The 22,372-nt window shown below is 35.2% G+C and overlaps 1 protein-coding gene across 1 annotated transcript in view; it reads left to right on the forward strand.

Annotated features, from left to right (window-relative positions):
* igl (igloo) overlaps positions 1 to 22,372 on the forward strand; it is a 100,449-nt gene that overhangs the window by 69,263 nt on the left and 8,814 nt on the right. The window lies entirely within an intron of this gene.

Here is a 22,372-nt window from a genome sequence, read left to right on the forward strand (position 1 = left end):
GAGTTAAAATCCAAATTCAAATAATTTGTTCAGAAATAAGACCTTCACAGGCACTTTTTATCGTCAATTTTTATATTTATAGTTATTTCTCACAAGCTACAAACTACTGGCACTTCGAAACGACCACTGCTGAGAAGAAATGCCGAAAGAAACCCATTTGAACAGTGTTGGTCCCTATCATGCCAGAAGCGCTTACCATTATTGTTTCTTACAATGTTTTTTTCTAATAATATATAAAAAGATTCCAACATATAACTGGCATTAGGTACACATAAATTGTTAATGCCTGGCAGAATAAGTAGATAGGTTCTTTGTGTAAAGTACACCATTTTTAATATTTTCGAATAGTATTTTGTTTTCCGGTTTCAAGAAATTTTAAAAAAAAAGCAATGTTGAAAACAAGTAATCAAATTTGATTGAGAAATAAGCATGGATTTAGTAAGTACTTCGTATCGTACCTACTAATTCCATGGAACTAAGTAGTATGATTTTGTAAAAATATTGCTTGTTGATCTGTAAATGAAGGTTTTCTAACCTTCATTGACAGTTGAACAAAAATAAATATATAATTAGACTTTCCGAAAGGTCCTAATTACAATCGTTATATAATTTTAATTAATAAAAAAGTTAGTATCTATACGTCACTCAACAAAAGATGAAATGAAACGATAGAAAAATTAATTATCTTTGTTGAACACTACCACATCATCTAGATGGGTGATTTTATAGACCTCTCAAATCAAACAAAGCTTTGTCATAAAACATAAAATGTGAAAAAATATTTCAAGAATGTTTTCATTGTGAAATAAAATAATGAGGACCACTTCATATCCTCCCATAGATGCCGTACAATGCGACTAAGGGACACATAGCTTAGCAACCATAGCAATCCCAAAGCGGTTTGTAGGCAAAATCTTTAAAATATTTACGTAATTCAGGCTAATAATGAATATCGCGGCGTCAGAGCCCTGTATGCAACCGAAAATAAGTGAAGGATTGAGTGAGTGAAGTGACATCTGGTATCGAGTGTATAATGAGTACAAAACTTTGACGGAAATACGTCACTATGTGCAAAATCTATATTCAAATAATTTATTCAGAAATTAGACCTTCACAGGCACTTTTTCACGTCAACTGTTATCTTAAATAGTTATAACAAAGAAAGGAATATATATCTAGACTGCAAGCCTCGCAAGGAACCGGACTGCGAAGAAACAAAATAATATATTTTTACAAAAACAATTGTATCGCCCATTTCTTCTCAGAGAGATCTTACTGCATTCAGTGCGTGTCGAAAATAATCATGCCGTGCAGTAAACCATTGAGGATTTCCCTCAACGGTTGTAGTATTATAATAATGTATTTTTGTTTTAGTTTAAGATGATGAGAAAATTTCAGCTCAAGCGGTTGAAGATATCCGCTGCCAGAACTAAAACACAGTGAAAGTTAAATTAAAACTTGTGAAAACAAATGTGTATATAAATAATATTCAGAACATTTTGGTAATAGTTAATACCTTTTTTTCTGCACTATTAATGTGTTGCACATCCCCCGACCAGATAAAAGCTGCCTCGTGAAGCTTCAATAGAGCTTCGTCATTGCTCATCGGGGCGTGCTTAACAAGCTGTAAGCTCTCACTGAAAGCTAATATAGGACTTATTCACGTGGGAATAAGATTAATCGATTATTCCCTTCTTTTAAAACGATTCAACTTTTAACGTTTTGTGTAAATTGATTCGGATTTAGACACTTGTTTAAATGAGTTTCTTTCGGAATTTCTTGTCAGCTTTGAGAATTATTATAATTTAAATTTTGACGTGAAAAAGTGCCTTTGAAGGTCTAATTTCTGAATAAAGCTTTGAATCTGAATGAAATCAACTATTTTTTTCATTGCTTTCTCTTTCTATACTAAGCGTTTCATTCACGGCTGCGATGATTATAACCCTGATTCCGCTTCCATAATAATATTAAAAATGTGAAAGTCTGACTGTCTATCTATTTCACTTTCACAGCTAAAAAAAATTAATGTAATTACTAAAAAGATGGATGAAAGTTTGTATAAAAAGTCACGAAAGCGGAACAGACATGTTCCGCTTTCGCAAAGAAATTCACGCGGGCGAAGCTGCAAGCAAAAGCTAATAATAAACCTTTTTAAAGTTTGGCTGTGTTTTCACCAGCCGCCGGCCAATCAACTGTCAGTGTTTTATATCCCTTAGTCATCTTATACGGCATTCACGTGAGGATAGGTATAGCCTGGTTTTTATTTAAGTATATTCTGTAAGTTACTGTGATTGCTACCAACTCACGACAGGTATAAAAGTCCCTCCCGTATCGTCCCTCAATTCTCATTTCTCTGAGCAAAAAATGTGGAAGGTCTCACGAAATTTCTTTAACATGTTTACGAATTTGGGACAGTGTGTTATGATGCGGAACAGCAACTGAGCCATGACAGAAAACGATATAAAAATAAGATGCCAGCGAAATATTTATAATTTTTTGGCTACGTTGTGTAAAAGGTTTGTAAGGATATTTTTTTACTTACTTATTAAATATTATTAAAAAATATTATTATTAAAAAACCTCATTTTAACATGCTACATGTAGGTTTCATCCAAACCGTTCTGAGGAAGACATATTCTGATGTCTCCTTGTGCTTGCTTGTGTGGCTTATCGGAGTCCTGCCAATGAGTTACACGACCACCAGAAGACACACAATCACCAGTAATGTAACGCTAAACTTTTTTATGGGGCTGACATGTTTTAAAGACAAAAACCCCAAAATAAATAAATATAAAAAAAAGATTACTCTTTATTACGTTTTTTAGAAAAGCAGTGTCACGAAAGAATGTTATAAATAAAAGCAAATTCGTGGTTGTTTGTTTGTATGTAGGTTTGGTAATTTCAATTATTTTTTTAAAATCTTGACTGAGGTTTTTATGTCCCGCTGCTTGCACAAATTTCTACCCCTTTTTCTTCCACTCGTCTCGTATATTCTGACTCTGGTCATTTTGGTATGAATTTGTCAATACTTTCCCGCAATCTCCGCATTCTCAGTCTACCTTTTCTTCTGCTCTCATCCTGTGTGTTCCGGATACATTCAGAGCTGTGACGCCCCGAAACCCAGGGATCTCGTAGAAAATAAACTATTTAGGGTCAGTTATACTGTCAACGTTGACGTTGATTGTACTCTTTGGGGATGCTACTGTTGCCTATCAGCTGTTAAGGCGGTCTCTTATTATATCTTATCCACGGGAGGATTTGAAGTGGTCCTATTCTAGGGCGGGACCACATGCTACCAACCATCTACTTCTTCGTCCGTTCGGTATCCAGAAGGCAGCCAATTTCGTCCATCTTCTTGCCTACAAAAATATATTTAAAAAAAAAAAGCAAATTGTATAACTTGTCGTAAATTTCTCCCGTCCTTTCTTTCGTCCAGTCTGTTGTTAATAAAAAATCCTGCAATCGCAGTGAGAGTAAATAATAAATCGCTGGTTTGCATTGCCATACATATTGGAGCTGTTGGTAGCCGGCACGTGAATATTTAAAATGATCATGTTATATCTGTGTTGAATTTCTAAAATAGAATGAAGTAGCCTTCTTTATTTCTTTGACTGTTACTTGATTTTCAATATGTCTTTATAAAAAGTTGATGATGGTTTATAAGATCTTAGTCATTCTATATCTTTCTCTCTCTTTCATCCTTGCGTGATTTATCTAGAGATTTATCTTTATGGGGACCTCTGAGCTCCGATATTGAAACAAGAATACGCGTTGATGAATGAGACTTACTGCTAGTAGTTTGTAGCTTTGAAACATATTATATTTATCTTAGAACCGATGGTTTTAAAACACAATTCAAACCCAGATGCAGATAGCTTTATTTAAATGGCAATGCACACATCACATTTACGATTGCACCTAGGAGCGGTTATCAACTGTTTACTGCACGGACCTGAGTTTTTTGTCACGCTACGAATGCAATAAGATATATCCACCAGATACGAGGGCTGCTATTTATGTATCCGGAACTGGCCAATAATTCTAGAATATTTAAAAAGTAATTACAACATTTGAAAATAGAACTCTTCGGCTAGAGAATAAATATTTTTCATGTCCCTGTCATTTGTTTTTTTCAATTGGCGCCAATATTGAAAATAGCTTGTCTTCATTGCCATGGATTTAACTCGTGAACATTTTCGCGCGATGATTTATTATGATTTTCGGCGTGGATTAACTCAAAAACAGTGCATCAAAAACAAATGATTTTAACTTTTGGAGATGAAGCACCATCGAAAACCACTGTGTATTATTGGTTTAAGGAATTTCAACGTGGACGGTCTATGCTCACGGATGAAATTAAGGAGGGTCGTCCTAAATCGGTAGTGGTACAACAAAATATTGATGCTGTGCGACAATTAGTAATGCAAGATCGTCATGTTACATACGGCGAGATAGAGGCGTCTCTGGGCATTAGTATGACGAGTATACACGCGATATTACACGAACATTTAATTGTTAAAAAAATTTGTTCGCGTTGGATTCCGCACAACTTGAGCGTAGATCAAAAACAGGCTCGTGTCGACTGGTGTAAGAAAATGATAAAAAAATACAACCGTGGCACGTCAAAAGCTGTTTATAATATCTACACAGGTGACGAAACCTGGATCTATGCTTATGACCCTGAAACTAAACAGCAGTCAACGGTGTGGGTCTTTCAAGATGAACCGAATCCAACAAAAGTTGTTCGTGCGAGAAGCACTTTAAAGCAAATGGTCGCTTGTTTTTTTGGTATCAACGGACATGTAGCTACAGTGCCACTAGAGAATAGTAGGACGGTTAATTCTGAATGGTACACCACCATTTGTTTGCCAGAAGTCTTTGAAAAAATACGAAAGAACAACCCACAACGCAGAATCATACTTCATCACGACAATGCTAGCTGCCACAAGTCGGCTGAAACAAATAATTTTTTGGAGGGTCAAAAGATTGAATTGACGGGTCATCCGCCGTACAGCCCCGACCTGGCACCCAATGATTTTTATTTATTTCCAAACATTAAAAATAAATTACGTGGTCAACGTTTTTCGAGCCGCGAAGAGGCCGTTGATGCGTTCAAAACACACGTTTTGGACATACCTCAATCAGAATGGAAAAATTGCTTTGAAAATTGGTTTCATCGTATGCAGAAGTGCATAGATCATCGCGGAGAATACTTCGAGAAACAATAAAACCATATGTAATAATATATGTTTGTTTAATTTTGTTATTCCGGATACATAAATAGCAGCCCTCGTACTTACCAAAAATGCTATCTTTGTAATAAACTTATTTGAAAATTTGATCTACTTTCCCAAACTGATTTTTTTTTCATGTTTCATCAATTCAAATATCTAATTTCGCAGTATCATGTAACGAGGTTTTCCTAATAGGATTATGACGTCACAATTTTAACCCCTAACATATTCAATTAATATTTAATGGATTTTCCCAGTTTTGTGGTAACTTTGATGTTTCGACGCTGCGGTTGGGAAATTTAAACCAGTTTCAAATTATATAACTTACTTATTCTGACCAATTCCTTCTGAGTGTCATTAAGAGTTCAGACTTTCAGAAGTATGTTTTGTTACTATTGCACTTTAAAACATTTGGTATTGACAGAATAAGACAAAACATACTTTAGCTTATGCTTTATCTTTTTTTATTATAAATCTGATACATAATTATTTCTGGAACGTTAATTTGGCTTTTACATGTTTTGTAGTGTTTCTATATTTTACTAGCAGCGCCCCGGGGCTTCGCTCCCATGGGAATTTCAGGATAAAAAGAACCCTATTAGTTATTTCAGATTATATTGATACCTGTAAACCGATCCGAGCATGATGATTCACTTTTGGATACTGAATGTTCCCACGAGCTCAATATATTTAGAGAAACATTGTTTAAATGAGTTTCTTGCGGCATTTTTTCTCAACTGTGATCGTTCTGAAATGCCAGTCGTTTTAGCTTTTTGAGAAATACTTTTATAACATAAAATTTGATTAAAAGTGCCTATGTAATCAGGGTTCATATGTATTAAACTGTAAACAGTGTGCCAAGTGCAAAGATAATTGATGTATAATATTAATGGCAATAAACATTTCTAATTAAATAAATAAAATATATTAAATAAATAAATATATTAGGACAAATCACACAGATTGAGTAAGCCCCAAAGTAAGTTCGGACTTGTGTTATGGGATAGATAAACATCCAAGACCGGGGCCAATCAGAAAAAGATCATTTTCCATCATGACCCGACCGGGGATCGAACCCGGGACCTGTCGGTTCAGTGGCAAGCACTGAACATTGACTTTACGACTTTACTGAAAGAATGAGTTGAAAACGTAGTTTAGGAAGTAATCCCAGGGAATGAGGACAAGAAGCCACCCGTTGCAAGAAACTTTATCTGTGGGTAAATATATTATTCATAAATCCTGGGAGTTGGTAACATCGCAGGCGGGGATTTAGGGAGCCGAGGCAACGAATTAATAATACCTTTGAGAACAAATTGCAGTGGCTTCAGGAACTAATATTGTAAATGTGAGTTTGTGTGATTTATTTTCTAGTTCCTCCTTCATAAAATCATATAACGTAAAAAAAAAACATCTTTAATGATTTTTTGTTGAATGAGTACCAATTAGCCTGGTTACGAACAAAAATGATAAAATCTTCGATCGCATTTAGTTACGAAAGATAGTTACGACGTCGTCCGAAGGAAGAGTGTCAAAAGTGTGTTGTTTCGAAAACTAAAATCAAATATGTAATTAAGTAGGACATGTTTTATAGGCATACAATAAAAGTTACTTTAAAGGCTTGTAATATGTCCAAGAATGAAGACATTTTTTATCGCAGGAAAATCTATGTAGCTGTGTTAAAAAAATTAAAAAAATAAAAATATTAATATAACAGCCTGAGCGACCTTAGAATGATACCACATACCACCATAGTGACTTGTGATACTATTGTCCTAAAGGGTATAAATTGAAAAAGATCACAAGGGGCCTTAATAAAGTAGCAGAAAAACTTATCATGCTTAAAACAGTTGAGTCCACGATCTATTAAAAGTAGAAGATAGATGATTGGGATAAGTAACAAATTGTCGAAAATCGCGTAGTCTACATATTATACCTATATATTTCCTATTTTACCTGGCTAATGTGAGCAAATAAATCCATGTTGGCATGGCATTGTCAGAAATAGCGAGCGACACACAACATATTAAGAGGATTAATAGTTGTTTATTCGACCGCAACGGGAGACGATGTTCTATTGTTTGATACTTCAGTAAGTACTTTTGATGCCAGCTTTATATTTGTTAATAAAGACAGACTCAAATCTGAGATTGTGGCGTGTGGTTCCGCCCTAGAATGAGACCACTCCTCCCGTCGATGTCGTACAAGGCGATTAAGGGACACACAGCCTAGGCAGTTGATTAGCAATAATATCATTCCCGAGGAGGGTTGACGTAAGACAAAAGGCCGATTGTAAACGCACAGTCGAATTTTTAAAATTTCGAGGTTTCTTTTTACCTCTCATGGGATAGGAAAAATAAATGTTCCCGTAGGAAATTCACGCGGGCGATGCTGCGGGCAAAAGCTAGTAATTAACTAAAACAAAATCGAACGGATACTACCAAGTTTAAAAAGATAAATACAATCAATTTATTGTCCAACTCTTATATAAGAAATCGTGCGTAGTATCCAAGTGGCTGGAGTGTCGTCACAATCCCGTATCTGTCAGGTCAGACTGAGCGTCGCCTCACAAATAAGAAGGAAGTCATTGTATCCCTTTTCGCAAAATATAGAGGGCACAGGGCTCAGTGTAGTGCAATCGCAGTGGGATAAAGCTAACCAAATTCCAAATTTAATTTTTTAAATTCAAATTTAAGTGATTAAAATTCAAATTCTAGCTTTTAAATTCAACTTCAGTTTTTTTTTTAAATTTATATTTAACTCGATTTACATTATAAACTTATATCACTTTTTTACGTCAAAAATTTAAGTCTACTGCCGACTTCGAAAGCGCGGGTAAAGGATCAACAAAAATGTGTCTTCATCCGCATTCCCTTTTCTCACATTATGTGAGACATGTCAGCCGCCTCCACTTTTCCCTGTCTGATGTTAACCAATCAGATACTTCCTTTTCAGCCATATCCTACCTCCATTTGGTACTCTGGTTAAATGATAAAAAATCTTGGACCCTTCCTAAAACTGATATTACTGATAAAAAATTATACATAAATTTCTATTTATATTTAAAAAATGGTAAGCCCTTCTGGCATAATAGGGACCAACACTGTTTGAGGCATTTCTTATCAGCAGTGGTCGTTCCGAAATGCTTGTAGTTTGTAGCTTTGGTAAACATCATTTAATTTAGAATATGACGTGAAAAAGTGCCTGTGAAAGCCTAATTTCTGAATAAATGATTTGATTTAATAAGAATATCCATTAGTTTTATAAGAATTAAACCAATCACATCGTTGTATAGTTTAAATTGTAATTAAAATCTGCCCAGCGATACTGATTTCATAGCGTTGTGCTATGAAATCGGTAGCTTAACGGTATATTAACAGATAGAATTTCACATTTATAATTTTTTTATAAGTACTTACATATATTTGCTTATTTTAAACATTTACTGCCAAAAGGTTGGTAACAATAATAAAATACTTTTTATTTTGTACATAACTTTCTTACTCCTAATCTCTCGCTAATGTACACCTTGGCAACGTTTCAACGAAATAACTTGATATATCATAGTTCAAGAGCTCACAACTTTTTTCATCGCCATTTTGTAAGTGCTAAGAAATCTTTGGCAGTATGCAAAAATTTTTATGTGCTATTTATTGGCACGCTGCGATACGATCTATTTGGCAAATAGCCATTTCTTAAATATTTATTTATAACTTTTATTTTACCTTTAAATAATATTTTTTAGCCTGGGCATGCTCTAAGCTTTTTTTTTCTTTCGTGGGCTTAAATTATATTTGAAAACATCACAATTTTCATCAACTTGTAACTTGAAAAAGCGTAAATAAGTTATTACTAACACTGGTGTCAGATTTCATTCAAGTCGCCTAAAGGCAACTGACATGACTTTTACGACTACTTACCGCCATCTAGTGGCAGGTAGTCGCATATACACTAGTGAACTAAACTGTCCACCAGTGTGCAGGTTTCCTCACAATATTTTCCTTCATCGGAAGGTGGACTATGAAAACTACTATATACGAGTCAGATTGGTATACAAACTCATATGGCACGAGTAGGATACAAACCTGAGACCTTTCGATCCACAAGAAAGATCTAGGATAGTAAAATCATTACACGCGGGAACTAAAAGGTTGAATAAACTTAACCGAATATTAGGTATTAACCAGATAGAAAGGCAATGGTATGCTAGCTCCTCGTCTATACGGTCTATTTCTCCATAGTATATCCAACTTTGTCCTCCTCCTACCAACACAAAAACAGATAACTTTGACACATAAATGTTGTTAATTCTTATTAAAATACTATCACAATTTCCTTGGTAATTTGTATAAATTAGTAGACTTTTAGAGTTATGCCGTTTAGAGCAATCCAATGGCACCCATGTGAGTTTCACATAGGACATATGTACTGACGTATGTCAACACGTGGGTACAATACTGCGTTAATCCGTTTACAAGATTGCATATCAAGTTTATGGTACTGATAATATCACTACGTCAAAATCATTCACCAAGGCGTCCTAGCTGGGTGACGGTACGCTGCAAGACACGCTGGAAGACTGTGTGCGTATAAGTGTTTACAATAACAACATAGTTGTCCAAAAGTAACTCCTCTCTCTCATGTTCATGATTGCATTCAAAATTCAAAATTCTTTATTCAATTCAGGATGACCTACATCACAAAACTTAAACTAAGACTACTGCCAACTTCCAAAGCGCAGATAAAGAAGAAGCGGCGCAACAAACTTCACCGCAGCCTCTCCAAGGACGTCAATTAACAAAATGTAGGTCTTATACATTTGGGGTAGTGATGTCGCGAAGCCCGAGGTAAGTCTAAAAATATACCTTAAATTGTTGAAGATTCGGGTGTGATAATACAATCGGCCATCTGCCTGACATCGACCCTCCTTGGCATAACTATTATTGACGATAGGCAAGGACGCATAGCCTAGGTCAACGACATCCACAGGAGGATTTGGAGCGGTCCATTTGTAGGGCGCAACCACGAGCCCCCTCAAGTAACATAACAAAGATTTATATTAATTGGGGCATCATTCAAGGGGCTTTTGTCGCTCAATTAGGACAGCGACACATGTGTATAAATACGTATTATTTCTCGCACGAACACGAAATATTTCCTACTCAATACGCCGAATGATGTAGACGTAAAATCGATATATCTTGTCTTGTGTCAAGTCGTCTACAACACGGATGTGATTGGCAGCCATTACGATAAATACGTGCCATGAAGCAATAGGTTATAGTGTAGAAGCCTTAATAAGAAGTTTTTGATGCAAAGTAGGTACATTATATTGCTATCTCTTTCGTCAACCAACCCCTCCATTTTCGCGATAAAAGGTTCAATAAAACATTGTGCCAGTTATACAATATCGCGAAACAGCTCGGCGGATTCGCCGTACAATACAGGTTTTTCGTTGCGCTAAATAAAAGCTCTCATACAAACAACACAATGTTCATGCATTCGCGTTAGCATCTGAATGAGCTCGACAATGGTACGTAATTGGCATTATATCTATGTATGTACCTTTGCTAGGTGTAAATAAGAAAGAGACATCGGACCAGAGATATCAATATATAAAACTTGCAACGCTCCGGTATACTTGCCAGGTAAGAGTGACAATTTTGATTTGGTATTGTGACCATTTAACCTATATCACTGCATTCAATTTTAGATCTTATACGGTTGTTTCGAGAGATGATTATTGGGTGTAGGTGCGGCTGAATTTAGAATGACGAGGGTTTAAAATTACTCGTTCGTGTCAACTGTCCGTATCACCTGAAATTGCAGACTTTTAAAGCATTTTGTTGATTGCGGAGCTGAAAATATACGAGATTAGGTTTTTGGTTGAAGTTTAAATCAAGTTATTTAAGTGTTATATTCCAGGAAAATCAACCGCTCAAAATTATAATCTAAATAATACTATTTACACTTCTCATGCTCATTCTTATCCTTACAAATTATAAAACAAAGTCTACTGACGCGTCTGTCTGTCTGTTCGCGATAAACTCAAAAACTCATTTGCATGGATTTTCATGCGGTTTTCACCGACAGATAGTGTGATTCCTTAGGAAGGTTTAGGTGTATAATTTATAATTTTTTTACACGTGCGAAGCCGGGACGGGACGCTAGTAAAGAATATATTTGGGTGTACCGCCTTTTAAGATCAGGAGATCACTTAATGACTCTCAGCCATGAGAACGAATGAAGAAGGATACCAGTTCAAAGGATTTATTTACTCGATAATCACTGCCTCGGGACTTGGGAGATTTTAAAATGGGTTTTCACTTGGGACCCGTACATCGGACTGTTCTAATGCTGCTGGCAATACATTATCGCGAAACGATTCGCCGAACTTTGACGGATTCGGCATACATTACTGGTTTTATATTCATTCAATCGCAGCGGCATCTGTCAATCTCGGCGATAGTATGTAGACAGCGTTACATTCCGAACACCAATCCTGGCGAGCCATTTATTTTACGAACTGCTAAAAACCACGAGAAAGCCCCATGCGGGACTTTTTCCTTATAATTTATTTTTTTCTATAATTTATTTCAATTGCATATGCATTTTCTCGCGTCTTCGCCCGCGTAAATCAGGAACCTAGGGAACCTTTCATCTTTCATTTACGAAAAATAACGCGGGGCAGAAGCCGCGGGCAAATAGTACAGTCAACAGCACATCAACCTACTCAAATCCATTGCAAACTCGCCGCTCTTACCGCGACATAGAGGTTCATGCAGAGTAACTTGACGTGCTGTTGACTGTACTACATACCTACATTATAAGTAAAATAAAAGCATGTAAAAGTCACGTTCATCAAATTGCCAATATCCAAATTCACACCACGTGGGATTAATCAGACCCATGTCAAAAGACGACGAGCGATTTAATCGATTTTACATAAAATACGGGAATCGAGAACATGTTCTCGAATCTGTTCAAAGCTTTATTATTGCTGATTAGCAGCGCTGTTAGCATGGTACGATTTTTACTCGTAACATGTGAATTTATCACAGTTATATAGTTAATTTATATACCAACTGTATAGCTACACAACGGGGCTTCACTCCCGTGGAAAGTTTAGTATACATTTATTGAGTTTTATTTAGTTAGTTTAGTTATAAAGTTAAGTATATTTTATTTTTTATTAATATTTTTTATTTATTTATTCAACAACTAGCCCTATCCTTCCAGTTTTACCCAATTCTATTCCCATTTTTATTTCTTTCTTTCCCACCTCTTGTTCTATCATTACAGATTCGAACAAAATGCAATAGAATAGATCCAATACAAAGATTATTTTAATATAATATATTATATTTTTTATTATATACATACATATATAATACATAAAAAATAGAGATATAGTAATAAATTATACATTTAAACCTTCCTCAGGAATGTGATATTGTTGAAAACCGTATGAAAATTCGTGCAGTAGTTTTTGAGTTTACCGCGAATGGGCAGAGGACTTTGTTTTATAATATGTAAGGATAAGCATATAACATTATGAACGGACAACACTAGAAAGCGATTGTATCGTGGGTCCGATGGACACAGAAAAGAACATAACCCTGTCAGATCCGCAGACAAATATCTGTAAAAGAATTAGATCAATAGCTTGCTTTTATTTAAAATAACCGGTTTGCACTCCGGGATTGCCGGCAAAAGTGAAAACTTGAATATTAACGTTTGACATCTTACGAATTTTCGATCAGGGTCACGTGTCCTGACGCGAGTTTAATATTTTTACCCATCACAAAAAGTGCACAACGCCGCCGCTAAAGAAGTTTTCACTTAAAAAAAAAAAACTATTTTAGTCACAGACAAAAAATAATAGTCATTCAATAGCAGTTTCTTATGTCCCTAAATGGGTCTTCAGAATTGTCGTTATATTGTTAGCAGCTTTATAAAAAGACCTTATTAGGTACCATTTAAAATATGTATATTTATTATCAAAATAGCCGAAACATTAACCACTATTCACCTCATTTTCGTAACAAATGTCTTTGATAAAATCAAACGTTCCAACATTAATATAGATGACAAATGAAGCTGACATGTCACACGAGGCTTCCATTAGCCTGACTTATCACTGTCTGTCCCGCTCACTCATTCGGATAATTTGAAGATAAGACCGAGTCGACATTCGTGATTAATCTCAATGTGTGGCTGATTCTCGAAAGATTTCTTTCGGACGGACAAACAGACACCCGAGTGATCGTATAAGGGTCCCGTTTTTTTTTTTTGCGCGGAACTCTAAAAAAAGAACCAAATTAAATTTAAATTTTCTCTTGTTTCAGGTATAGAGTGATTACTGATTAGTCATACATATTTTCCGTCAAAACTTCGATCGATTCTGTCGACATTGCTGAAATGTCAGTAAGAATACATCCCAACTAATATTATAAATGCGTTTGTTTGTTACCGCTTCACGCATGATAATGCGTGGAGTATACTGGACCGTTTGTTATAAAATTTGGTACACGGATAGAAAATAACCTGAAAATAACACATAGGGTACTTTTTATCTCGAAATTCCAACGGGAGCGAAGCCCCGGAGCGCAGCTAGTTCTATATAATAGCAATATCATCAACTAGCTTTTGCCCGTGGCTTCGCCTGCGTGATTTCCCACTGGAGCAGTTATTTTTCCGGGATGAAAATGTACCCTATGTCCTTCTCCGTACTTCAAACAACGGTGTATGCATAATTTCAAGAAGATTGAGTAGATAGAGTGTGAAGAGTGTGAAGGTACTTTACGGTACCTAATAGTCAAAAGTTATTTGAATTACTATATGATGAAATAACTTTTATATGAAATAGTTTTTTCAACGAATCATTAATATCCCTTTTATTGGTTTCAAAGACCACGCTTCTTGTAAAGGTAATATTATATTTCTCAGTTTCTCAATAACTTCGATACATTTTTTCATCAAACCGTTAAGAAGCCCAAAAAAAGTTAATCTGTCAAGTTTACGATCCGAGCGTTTCGTCGAGTTCACTCGATCAGGATCGTTCGCCAATCGAGTTCGAGATGAGAATCGATTTCACTCGTGATTACCCAACGATTCGTCTGGGTTTGTCGACTTTAAGATTAGGAAAAAAGGCTAGTCTATGCGAATTTCTGAAGAAGATTTTTTATACTAATTTAGTTTAGGGAATATTGATTTTCTCTGTCATATGGGAAGATAGTGTGTCTACATATTATATAGGTACATAATAATGTACCTATATAATATGTAGACACACTATATAGAGTAATAACTCTATTTACAAATAAATTGCATGTACAATTTAATTCGGAAATCACGAGCAAAAATAAATGGTTCCTTCCAAGTTTTTACGTGTGTTGTTTTAAATTAATGTGGAGGACTTTGTACCTGGGACCTTTTGACTACAGGCAGATGTCTAAACCACTGGATCATCGCCACTTATGATGCTGAACCTTGAGCACTTCGGTCGCCGTCATTACTTTCCTTCAAATTTCAACAAAGACAAGAATCTATTTAAATGGATTTGTTATTCATGTCACACATGTGTACATGGTTTCTAGTACGTCCGAACTGGCATGGTCTCGATAGCTCAGTGGTTAAGAGCACTGTCCCGGATAAACAGGGGCGCGGGTTCAATTTCCGCTTGATTCCAGAATTTTTTCATGTCATTATTATTTGAAAAAAAAAAAGACCAGATGGTTTGTATTTGATTTTTAAGATTTTAAATAGGTTCTTTATTTGAAAAAATGCCAAAATGCTCGTAATTTCTTATTTTATTATGAAGTAAATAATAAATCACTTAGTCCCAAAAAATCGCGGCTAAAAAATTTACCGAAAATGGCCTGAGAGAGATCGACAAAATTCAATAAGAGAGGGATTTTCTTCAAAAACCCCTTCAAATTATAGCCCTCAGTAAATTGATCAGTATATCAATTTCGCTACTGTTTTTGGTTTTGTTAATTATTAGCTGTTGCCCGCGATTCTGCCCGCGGCAAAAAGTAGCGTTATTTGTCAATGGCACTCTTCACCCTTCCACACAAACTTTTAACGTGTTAGAAGGAATCAAACACACTTTCACTTTTATATTAAGTAGTATGTTGGTCATGTCGCCCATAATAGAAAAGTCCCAAGTTCGAATCCTACTGGCTTGTGTCGCACCTCAGGTGCTGCAAGCGTCCATAGGGGTGCGTACTCTTTGTCACACTAGTGGCACAAAATATTTTTTTTCGCACACTATTGGCTGCGGTGACTGTACTTCCCATGCCTGCCAACCTGCTTGGTAGTATAAAAAAAATAATTACATACTCAATACAAAAAAACATTTCTTCAAATATTTAGAAAAAATAATAACGTCCATCCAGCTAATTTAAAATTATATAGTAGCTTTTATTTTAAGCTGCATAAAACATCTCGATCCGGTTGATGTAAAACTTTTTCAACTATAAAATTGAGTGCACTTAACTCTATCCTAGTTTAAACGGAATAATAAAATAAATTCCCTCTCGAGCCAGCATCTTATGTACATTAAAATAGACGTGAATTCCTTGGATTTAACTAAAGGCATGCGCAAACGGATGTTTTTTTTTCCGCGGCGGACCTACGAGTATATCCTCTAAAAGGGCCCGATAACAACGCAATTCCAAGTTCTTTTCATAAATTTTCTCTTTTCATGTACGATCGGTCGATCTATCAGATTGTGTTTTTTCAATTATGATTTTCAGAAAATGCAATGCAAGTTTATTTGTGAGACAAATTAAAAAACCCCGACTTTCAATATTCAGTTCGCTACAACTTTTGAACGGCTGAACAGATTTTCATGAAACATGGCTGAGAACACTCTTTGAGCGTCCTCCGCGCATATACTAGCTAACACGAGAAACACAACGTCTGCACAGGCCTTAAGCAAACAGGCTTGGATGAGTAAATAAAGTTTGGAAGCTTTATAGGCTAAGTTTGGACGTTATAAGCTTATAGCCCGGATGGCTGTGACTGCACTAAATGCAGATGCAGTAAAGAGTTTAGTTTTATATGGCTGCATGCATTTTTATTAATGCATTATTTTTTTTACAAGTTAACTTGGGGCAAAACATTTTTTTTTGTATGTATTAAAGTTTGTAACGCGATAACTTTCGGTATAATTTTGATGAAATTGAAAAGGTATGTAGGATATCTGTCAATAGAATTTTTAAGTTCATGGGGCATCAAAATCGGTTAAGTCATTTTTGAAATATTTACAATTTTGTAAAAACTCATCATAAATTTAATGGATTCGCGAGGTCTAAGTTCGCGGCAAACAACTAGTTTTTTTTTTTTTAAATAGCTAACATCTTTTTAAATATATTAAGCTGGACAAAACCCCTATGGTCGGACTGACAGACATAATGGGACTCATTCGGTGCAGTGTCTTTTTCCATTTATTTTCCCATTTCAGGTGTAGAAATTTGGAAATGGAATACCCCATGTTAAATACGATTTTTCAACTATATGACTAAGTTATATTCACGCCAAATTTCATCAAAATCCGTTCAATGGTTTAGCTGTGAAAACGTAAAAGACACACTTTCACATTTTTGATTTAATTCGAAAATTTGAAGTTTACAAAATTTCGTCTGGTTTGAGTATACTTAGTAACAATAATATCAGTACATAATTTTAATAATAGACAAGACAAGAAAAATCCAAAACAAACCAATTATCAGGCTAATCTTCATGGATCCTGAAAGTGAAGATTAAACAAATCTAAAACCAATATCATCCTAGCGATTGTAAATTGAATTCAGTTTGTAAAATCGGCCTAAACACACAATGCAAGTTAATAAACATAGCAATCTGTTCGGTCGCATCGATCGAACCTGTGGCCCTGACCTGAACAGGGCACCTTCCGGCGGCGCAGCCTTGAGGCACTGGATAAAGAAATATAACCCAAGAAAATTGGCATTCCTCACCACACAGAAATAAAACCTAAACAAAACAGTTTTTCCATTCAAATTCAAAATTCTTTATTCAATATAGGATGATACATATGGCCGGCCAAACCCAATTCAAGGATAAACTAGTTTTGCCTAGGCTAAACTAATTCTTCCTACATGCGATTGCATAAACTGGTATAACCTAGGCTAAACCAGTTCGTCCAAGCCCGATAGGATAAACCAGTTTAGCCTGGGCCAAACTAGGTTATCCTAATGGAAATACACACTCTCAGGATAAACTGGCATGGCCTAGTCTAAACATTATAGAATATCTAGAAAGACAAAATAAATTGGTAAATTTAATATAATACTAGACTAGGTCATTCCTGTTTAAGCTGAGTTGTTTGGCCTAGGATAAACTATTTTTTCCTACATGCGATAGGACGAACTAGTATAGCCTAGGCTAAACCAGTTTATCCTATCGCATGTCGAAAGAATTAGTTTGGCCTAGGCAAAACTAGTTTATCCTGAAATTTAGCAGGTAACATATACATCACTTATTGACGTCAAAAAAAATACTTAAACTAAGTGTACTGTCGACTTCCAAAGCGCAGGTGAAGAAAAAGCGGCGCAACAAACTCAAATCATTCAATATCTGAATATAATCACGATAGAAACGCACAATACAACATTGTAATAAATAAAAAATAAAAAAATTATATTGACAAATTATGTCACAATTTATTAGAAAGTATTACATAATGTCCATTGTGACAAATTGCTATTGTAATAATATTACTGACTTGACTAAATTGAAAACGGTAGCCACTTTAATCCGTTTAGTCAACTGTGACCACATTGTATTATAGAAAACTGTAATATTTTCTAATAAAATTATTTATCTAGTGTGGCATAATCTTTAAGAGATTTGTTGTTTTGCCAAAAAATAAAATAAATTGATTGGCTTGCGAATTTTTCGCTGTGTATAAAACGAATGCCTTACATTGTTATAAAAGTTGGCAAGTACCTGAAAAGTTTCTTCTAAACAGTAATTACGTGCGAAAACTGCATTATCCCTGAAAGCTTGAGTATGACATAATGTAATGAGCTGTTCAGACCGTGAGTTCAGCTTACACGATATGAAATATAATTTTAGCTAACTTAAACGTGGTGTCGAGTGGTTCCCGCCTAAGAATATGACCATCCATAACCTTCTGTGGATGTAATATATCGCAAAGAAAAAATACCTTCACAGCTGATAGGTAACAGTAGCATTCCTAAAGAGAGTTAACGTCAAGCAGGCGGCAGTATATAAGTACTATTATAATAAGTTTTTCACAAAAATTACATTGACATAAGCTTTTATACAGAGACATGATATTGCATTCAATGTGTGATAAAAAAATCACATCTGTGCAATAAACCGTTGAGGAGTTACCACGCCTGGAGCCGTTCCCGGGTGCATCATCAGATCATATGCACGCTTATCGTAATAACGCATTGTCATCCAAACTAAAGGTGTGTACAGTACAATTTCAGCTCAATCGGTTGAAGATATCTGCTTCAAAATTGACTTGCAAGATTTCACCCGAGACGTAGTTACAAATTGCAAATTAAAAATATGAGACGATCTCATTGTGTTAATTTGATTTTGGAAAACTTATATCTAATCTTCTTCCACTTCGCGTATCGACTCGGTTTCCATGAGGCCCAATACTGGGAAAATTATATGCCTAAAATAGATAAAGTATGAAAATAGAATTGTTGAATAGTTTATGTGTTTGATCAACATACCATTTCCACTAATACTCATTTCAAAACAAAAATACCTACACTCCTGTATTTATTATATTTATTTTTCCATATAAAGGTTCAATCTGTTTTTATCGTCAATTAGATTAGATTTATAGGTAGTACTTTTGCGATCTTAGTTAGCGAGTTGCTCATAATAATAATTAAAAATCGTTGTACAACAAAAAAAAAAAAAACAAGAATCATATTATAAATCATTCATGATTTTGCAAATCTCCTTGTTTTGGACCAATTTTGGGTTCAAGTGTTACAAAAATGAAACCTATACAAACAAATGCGGTCAAGTGCGAGTCGGACTCGCCCATAAAGGGTTCCTTAGCAGTAAGTATAAACTGTCTGTCCCTATGTTTGCTCAGATTTTTAAAACTTCGCAACGGATTTTGTTACGAGTTTTTTAACAGATTGTTGATAGAAATCTGAAAAAGTTGTATAATAGGCTAGTTGACAAATTTTTGTTTTGATGACTATACGAAGGGCCCTAAATTATTAGTAGATAACACATGTGAAAAAATTATCGTGACAATGCAGACGGATTATTATGAAATTTGGTACACGGGTAGAATATAACCTGGAATAACACATAGGGTACTTTGTATCCCGAGGTTCTCATGGGAGCGAAGCTCCGGGGCGAAGCTAGTATAGTATAAATGATTTATTGTTGAAACATTCTTAAATATTTTCTGTTTGTCGGTCTACGGATCGTAATGATATATCTGCATAGTAATAAAAGCATGTGATAAATGGGTTTGTAATGGGCTTGTTAATAGTACTTTCAGTTTTAAAATTACATGTATTTATTGTTGCATTAAGTAAATTATTCCAAGCTGTTCTTTAAAACTAGGTGTTGTATAGAGGTACTGGTAAGTATTAATAACCTGTGTGTACAGTGCAAGCAGATTTGGACAAATTTTTTCAAGTGTTACAAAAATGAAACCAATACCAAACAAAGGGTTGCACTCCGGGAGCGCCGGCAGAAGTGAAAACTTGAATATTAACGTTGTGCATTTTTGACATCTTACGAATTTTCTACCCATCACAAAAAGTGCACAACGCTGCTAAGGAAGCTTTCACTTCAAAAACTGTTGTACAACAAATATATTGGCAATAACAGCATTCCCAAAAAGGGTTTACTTCAAGTCTGTAAAATCACAGCGATATCTTCAAAATTTTCAGGTTTATTTTTGACATTGATCCCGGAAATAGTGGCGCTACAGCTCTGAATATAATCGCGAACACGCAAGTATGAGGGAGGACGATGTCAAAAAGCGACAAAAAAATCCTCAAAATCTATGCCACTTCTATTAAGTTTGTCTATCTCTATGGCACCTATACTCACTTGTCTATGGTTCACCAATCCATAAATAATCATCGATTGAAATCGCCCTCAAAACATGTCAAGTGATGGCTAAGTACAGTTGTAGAGGGGGGAAAGGGAGGGAAATTCATGGAAATTGCTTCGATCGAATAACAATCTATTATCTAATAACGATCTAATAACAGTCCACTAGACTATCTTTTAGTTCTAATCAATGGTAAGCAACAGTATTGAATTGCACTTCGAATAAATACGTCGATCAATAAAATTTATGTAGTTTTTTAGTCATTGTGAAAGTACAGTCGACCACATGTCAAGAGCCTGCATGGAGCTTTATGCCACGATAATTTGGCCGTTTTGTATAAGTTGGTGTTCTGTTATCTGTATTCCTCATCATCATATCGAGTGTACACTGGTTACACTTACACTGGTGTCATATTTTATTTAGTCGCCTAAAGGCATCTGAAATGTCAGATGCCTTTAGGCGACTGAATAAAATAATGTCATAACATTAACCCTGCCATCTTGTGATTCCTTGTTGTCAGTGTTGAAGAGGTTAGTGGAAACTAAAGATGAACGCGCCACAGACGACGAACAATGGTGATAAAAGTAGAAATAAAAAAATATTTATTTAGTTTTATGAGTACTTACCTAAAATAATATTCTTAAACCTGTTTTCTGAAATTGGTCGTATAAAAAGTCATTATATTGAGTTGTCCGCCGCGCATTGCATTCGCCCATCGAGCTCTTGCCAAATTAAATTTTATTAGTAATACTTAATTAATACAAAAAAAAAACTTATCTTTATTGTACAAAAATACAAGCTAAAAGTGATAAAAATAAAAAGTAAATACATATGTTTTAATTTCCTATATTTTTCCCGTCAAATCGTCAGCCCTCATCCGGATATTATACCAAGCGGCCGTCAGATTACGGTATGATAAAACGTCGGTATATTTTAAAGCCAGCCATTTTTCAGTATGGCCAGCAAATGGGTATTTTGCATACATATACGTACAAAATTTAATGCTTAGTTTTTCATTTTTAGGACACCGTACATAGGTATAAATAGAACACGATATACTAACTTCCTTGTCTGTCTGTCGCTTGTTTTCTTTATATATTCGTTTGCGTTTGGGTATATGGTGTGTGGTTTCCGCCCTAGAATAGGACTACTCTGTGTCTTCCCGTGGATGTCATACGAGGAGGTAAAGAATAGGTAGAGAACAGAGATATTTTTTTCAGCGACTATAAAACAGACGGCCTTGTGAATAAAAAGAAAAAGTGTGTATGTCATCTATCTGGTGAAGAATATGAACGGTAGCGAACAATGACGAACTATCAATATGGAAAGGAACTCACTGACAACGTGGAAAAAACGATACGTCATCGGAAAACTATTTAAAAAAAACCCGTTGATGGGGTATTAAAGAGAGTGCAGAATTGCCACTCACTAGGTACTAGATACCTGATCGATATCATATTTTAATTTGATGTTGTTAGGGTTTTATTTGTGTTAGGGTTTCCGTATGCTGACCTCCAAACTTCAATTCGAAGATGGCACCCCATGATGATGATGTTGTATAACGTTTCGTTTATAATTTGTAAAATATAATTTGAGTCGCATGAGAGCAGGATGGAACGATATATTCGAAATAAGAATTCGAAAGAGATAGAATGTATTATTTTCATTCTATTTGACACCTGTCACTCGAGTTGTATTTTATTAAGTATAGTCTTTTTTGTTAGTCAATTTAGTCAATGTTCTATTGACTAATTTTTAGATATTTAAATATAACATTTCTAAATAATGTATTTTGAAATATTATATAAAATTCATACCCTTTTAACTGAATGAAAGAATGTTCAAAAGTATGAAAAAACAATATTATTGTTTGACATGCATCTATATGTCTGTCCGTGGCATCGTAGCAGCCAAACTGCTGATTTTGATCTAGTTTTTTTTTTTCAATCAGTCAGTTCAGTTGCCTTCCCAGCCCGTACCTAACTACGCCCATAAGCCCAGGGACACAGCTAGCTGTTAAGTGACGTGCCACATCCAATGT

This window comes from Plodia interpunctella, chromosome 26 (assembly GCF_027563975.2).
Source record: "Plodia interpunctella isolate USDA-ARS_2022_Savannah chromosome 26, ilPloInte3.2, whole genome shotgun sequence".
NCBI lineage: Eukaryota > Metazoa > Arthropoda > Insecta > Lepidoptera > Pyralidae > Plodia > Plodia interpunctella.